The following is a 6,320-nucleotide window of genomic DNA, read 5'->3' as shown; positions in this document are numbered from 1 at the left end:
AATTTTAAATAGGCATGAAATATAGTGAGAACTTTTAGTAAACACATACTACTTACTCTAAAATAAAACATTTTATTTTCCTAAAGAATATAGGTTGCCAAAAAATATTTTATCTCTAAATATAGGTTAGCTGTAATTATTTCATGAATCTTTTTTTTTTTCAATGTAACTTTTTTTGGTGAAGATTCATGGTTCCTAAGTTCTGTATTCAAGTTTTTGGAAATGTTTATTTAAAAACTGTTCTATACAAGTGTTCAAAACATTGTATCTAAACAGAGTAGCCTGGACTTAAAATATTTGAAATCAGCTTATGCGTGCCTTTTAATTTTTTTTTTAAGTTTCTTACTGCCACATATGGTGTGAAGTGACAGTAAGTTGCTTAATGACATCCTGCAGTATCTGCTTGCTGTTGGAGACTCCAATGAGATGTTGAAATTGTTCCTGTGCTTGGTAACTACTTTCCTCTGCCAGGCTATGGGAAAGAGGATGTAATTGTGAATAATATACACCATCCAGTCTTTAATGTGCTGCAACAATGTAGTAATTTGTTTTTTTCATTTGTTCCCACTGCCTTTGTGTACATAGAAAACTTAAAAATTTCCCCCAGTCTATTAGAAGTTAAGATGTTCCCTAATTTATTAAATATGCCTTTATTCACAATTTGTTTTTTTAGGTTATTCTTAATGCATTATAGAATTAACTATGACTTTGTTTATTTTTATTACAGTATGTAGTTATTGACATATTGTGGTTTGCAGAATTATCAATTGTATAAACTAAACCTTTAAATTAGCTTGGTGTGAGGACTCTTTAATGCTTTAAATTGGGGAAGGGGTTTGTAGTATGAGATTTTACCTACTTCAGTTTCCCTTATGAAGATGCAGCAAATCAGACTATTTCTACTCTAAGTAATCTCCGTATTCATTTACTGTGCTAGTATGTGTCCATAGCTTTTTTTTTTTTTTGTATCACCACCTGTCCTGGATTTAGCAGTATCTTAAGAATTTTCAGTGGTTTGTATTTTTTCAATTTTCTAAGTATAGTAAGCGTAGAATCCTGGCTTGTTGAACTCTATGTATCATTTCTAATGCCTCATTTTATGAGGAGCCTGTCACTTCACTGACATTTCTCCAAAGCTATTTCTATCCATTAGAGCGTCTGTTTTCAGTTGTCTAAATTTTCTGCATCTTTACATGCAAAACCATTCATCTGTTTTGTATTAATGGCCATGAGAAATACTGAAGACAGGCTATCCTAATTTTTGAGGCTCTCCTCCCCCTTCCAGGAGAGCCTTGTGAACAAGTACTAGTGTTACTAATCAGAGGACCTCAAGGGACTGCTGAAGGTAAAAGCCTCAACCTGGAAGTCTAGAATGAGTGTGGAAGCCCAAGCAATAGACCCTACTTTTTTGATCTGTTGAATTGCCATTTAACAGTGGTCTTGATTCTTTCACTATCTTTGTTGTCTGTAACGTTTTTTGTTTACTCTTGCATTGTTTTTGGCTTTTAACATTCAGTTGTCCGTGATGATGGAAAATGTGGTGCAGTAATCTAGAAGATTTGCATTTGCTGATAAACTACACTGTTTACTTTGTAGATATGCTTAAGATGAGTGGATTGTATTACCTAATCTATCCATCCATCCATCCATCCATCCATCCATCCATCCATCCAGTATTGGTTCTAGAGTAACTGATTTAGTGCTGGCAAACAGTGGAAGTGGGGGATACAGAAGACCTAATTAAGGGATTTGCGTGTGTGAGAGAAATAACTAGCTTCTTACTCCATTAAGTATTTCTTTGGAACTTTCTTCTGATATTACAAAGTAATACAAATCAGAGTGGTTGCTTTTACATCTATGTAAGTGTTCCACAAGTTAAGTGCTTTTATACCTAAGTCATTATTGGGTTTAGAAATTAAAACTTAATTGGAAGTCATACTTGAAGATTTATCTTTTTCTGAGCCTACAGTGGTTGATCAGAGGATGTTGGGACAGTTCTATTTTTATATTTTTATTTTTTGCTCTAGCTCTAAAGAGCCAGTACATTAGAGAATAGTAACTCCAGTGATCCAGCTGTTTCTCTCATTGTTTTTGTATCAATGCTATAAAAGTGTATTTGTTTTGTTTTTTTGCCCCCCCACCCCCAATGGTCTCTCGCTCTGTCGCCAGCCTGGAGTGCAATGGTGCAATCTTGGCTCTGTGCAACCTCCCACCTCCCAGGTTCAAGCGATTCTCCTGCCTCAGCCTCCTGAGTAGCTGGGATTACAGGCACCCACCAGCACGCCTGGCTAATTTTTATATTTTTAGTAGAAACGGGGTTTCACTATGTTGACCAGGATGGTCTCAATCTCCTGACCCCGTGATCCGCTCACCTCGACCTCCCAAAGTGTTGGGATTACAGGCGTGAGCCACCGCGCCCGGCCAAAGGCGTATGTTTTTAATAGTGTATGTTTTCTGATTGCTGCAACTGTTGATTACCAAACCTAGGCTTATTAGGGTTAGAATAAAATGGGTTTGTTTACCATTTGGATGATTCTCATTTTCTAGGTTTTCACTTTGGATTAAAGAAGTGACAAGTAGAATAAGGAGTTAACAAAATAATACATTATTGCAGCTGGTTTTAAGTGCTGTTGAAGCTGTTAAGTAGTATAAAGAGGAGGCAAAAAATGATTTTATGGACCCAAAAGAGGAGATCCGTTACGATTGTTGTCAGAAGTTTTCCTTATGTTTATTAAGAGTAGTATTTAACTTTTAAATTTTCATGTATGTATCAAATCAGTCTGAAAAAACATCCTGTTTAGAGAGGTTAAATATTAGAATTAATCATGCAATCGAGAGCGCACAGCTAGCTAGCCATTACCTGCTCCTTTGTATCCACCACACCTCTTAATCCAGCTTGGAATGATGAGTGGAGTTTGGTCCTCCACACTTGGTTTGCAAATAAAGAGATGAAGTTTCATGCCAGGTGTGCGTGCTTGTTGGAGCCATTCGTATTTCCGTGTGTGCTGTTTTTACATTAATAATGCTGTCAACCAAATGAGAGGTTGAGCTTCAGATTAAAATGGATACTAGTGGAAAATACGGTATTTTTCTTCCATAAGGAATATGTGACAGTCTATAAGGTATGAGTTTTCTCTAAACTTCCCAGAGAGAAGAATGATTCTCTTTTGACCAAGAGCCTAATGTAGTATTTTTCCTGCCAAATAGACTCTAATATAAAATGTTTCAGTGTTTTAACAATCTGAATTTCAGAAGCAGATGGGAGAAGGGTGTTTAGCAAAGTTGATTTTAAGAAAGGGTTTTATTTTCTCCTGTCAGATCTTTCCCTCAAGGATAAATGGGGGAAAATGTGATTTGCTAGAGAGTGCTGAAAGCATCAGTGACTTGTATGAAATAAACAGCATACAATGCCAGGAAACAAAGGGTATGATTTTACGAGAGGCTTACAAGCTACATAGAGAATGTATGGCTTGGACAACACTTAGTCAACACATACCAAATTTATTTTTCTGTAATGTTATTTAGATAAGCTTTTGTTTTTGTAGAAGTTCTGTTACATATATCTTTTGAAATATGTCCTAGAAATGATGGAATACTATATAAGAAATATATAAGAAACAACCATAAGTTCTGAAGACCAAAACATGCCTAGGAATTCAAAGGGGTAGGAACATAATTACTTGCATTTTTTTTGTTGGAGGTGGGGGATTGCACTTTTTTTAAGCTGCGATTATCTATTTGTCATCTCATTTTACATTTATTCAGCTTTGTGTTAACTTTTATAACTATGGTATCCTTTGAAATTCCCAAATCCTTATTTATTTGACTTATCAAAACTTTTTTTTTGTTTGTTTTGAGACTGAGTCTCACTCTGCCGCCCAGGCTGGAGTGCAGTGGCGTGAACTCGGCTTCACTGCAAGCTCCGCCACCTGGGTTCACGCCATTCTCCTGTCTCAGCCTCCCGAGTAGCTGGGACTACAGGCGCCCGACATACGCCCGGATAATTTTTTATATTTTTAGTAGAGACGGGGTTTCACCGTGTTAGCGAGGATGGTCTCAATCTCCTTACCTCGTGACCCGCCCACCTCGGCCTCCCAAAGTGATGGGATTACAGGCGTGAGCCACTGCGCCCGGCCTTCAAAACTTAACTCTAGAACACAGTGAAGTAACTTCCTCTGCTGAAATAAAATCTCATTTGATGAGGGTTTAAATACATCTGCTAAAAGTATAGATTTCTCGAAATACATTGATCATGATTCAAAGTGTGGTAAAGAAAAAAACCAAGTTTTCCCAATAATTGTAAAATGAAGTTCAAATACCAAGAGATACGACACTGATGTGATTGGTTCTTGGTTTGGCATGCTTTGGAAATTCTACTTTGCCTTGTGCATGCCAGTACGACCTACTTTTTGCCTGGCATGTTATACAATAGTAGATATAAATGGCTTTGAGGTGATGCTTTTAATTACCAAAATTACCATTAAATAGTAGAATGTTGACATCTTCGAAGTGAGTTGCTACTGCTGATGCTTTTCACATTGTCTACATTGAATCTCTGTTGACTGAAACTAAGCTGTATATTCTCACACTATACTATAGATTTTGTGTGTGTGTGTGTGTAGGATTCCTTTTCAGTCAAATATGCACTTTGTTTTGAAAAGGAAGCGATTTTAAAGTGTATATTTACATTTGTCCCAAGGTAAAACGCTTTGGATGTGAGACTCTCTGATTTACTGAAAATGTTATTTTTGGAAGCTGGCTTATTTTCAGACAATGCAAATTTCCTGTATTTCCTCTAGTTTACTTGGAGAGGAGGATGTAGTGAGCTAAGAGGTCACAACTTCAATTTCCCAATATAAGTTTGTCAAAAGGTACTGAGTACCCAGTGTTCCTTTAAAAGATCATTAAGCTAACTTTATATTCAATTTCAATGAGTTCCTTAAATGATATTTTAGCATACTAAAAACTAGCCCTTTCTCACCCTTGTCAAGGTAGGAGTCATAGTGTCTGCTGCTTCCTGGGTTGTTGGTGCTTCCTGGGAATCCGCTGTTCAAATCGTCATACCGTGGTGGAGCCTTTTTAAAATAAATTATATATATATATATATATATGTGTGTGTGTGTGTATGTGTATATGCGTATATATGTGTGTATATATATACGTACATATGTGTATATACGTATAAATATGTGTATATGTGTATATATACGTATATATGTGTGTGTATATATATATTTAGTTTGAAGGCTTATTTAAAATGAAAATATGAAACTTTTCTGCTATCAAAGATCTGTTTGGAAGAGTAAGTGTATTCAGTACTTTGTATGCCTTAATGTGTTTTCTATCTTAAACTAGTCTTCACAAGCTTTTACCACTCCAACTGAGATGTATATGTTAACTTAGACTAATGTTTCAAAAACGGATACTTAAAGGCAACGTACCATAAAAATCTTCAGAAATTGTTACAAAGAAGAGTGAAAGAAAACAAGGTGTTTTACCATATGCATTTTCTGTTTTAAATTTAGCGTAGTGGATACTTTGTTTTAAAAATACATAATTTGTAGAATTACTGCCCAGTTTGTGTTTGAAACATAAATCCTGGGGTGGACGGCATTAAATTGAAAAAAAACGTGGGCATACAGTATATTTTAATTTTTCATACTGAATCGTACATTTGCACTGTGCCTTATTTCTACCGTGTTCTTCCTACTGTTGGGCATATAAAAAGATTTTCCTTGGAACTGTGACTTGATTAGATGCTGCAGTATGCTGGATCCGGGTCGGTGGACCGCAGAGCGCTCGAGATGCGGAGAAGCAAAGCTGGCCGCTAGTGGGCGCTGTGGCTCCGTGGAAGTCACGGACGAGCGTCAGCACCGGCGCTCGACCGGGAAAGTAGCGAGGAGTTCCTGCCAGCTCTGCTCTGGGGTCTTGCAGACGCCGAGTGAGAAGCACATGCCTTGACTTTTCCATCTCACACCCTCTAAATCTCTGGTCACTTTGGGAAGCGCGCGTGTCTCCTAGAGGCTAGTGAGACGGTCCCCGCGTCGTGCCTGTGCCGGCGACACGCGGGGAAAGCTCCAGGGGCGCCACCTTCCCGGGGGGCCAGGAGGGAAGGGAGACGCCCGCAGAGAAGGCGGGAGGCGACGACGCTCAGGCCCTGATTAGAGCTGCAAATTCCGGCGCCGCGTCGCGGGAATCGTCTTGCAATTCCCGGCCCCACTGACTGAAACTGAGCCGTAGGTGATTGGTACCAAAATCAAGTGAGAAGCCCTCGCCGAGCGGCGTCGGGAGAAGCGCGCAGAAGCCGGGAGCTCTAAGGG

This window comes from Pan paniscus, chromosome 14 (genome assembly GCF_029289425.2).
Source record: "Pan paniscus chromosome 14, NHGRI_mPanPan1-v2.0_pri, whole genome shotgun sequence".
NCBI classification, from domain to species: Eukaryota; Metazoa; Chordata; class Mammalia; order Primates; family Hominidae; genus Pan; species Pan paniscus.
This window is presented reverse-complemented; position numbering follows the sequence as displayed.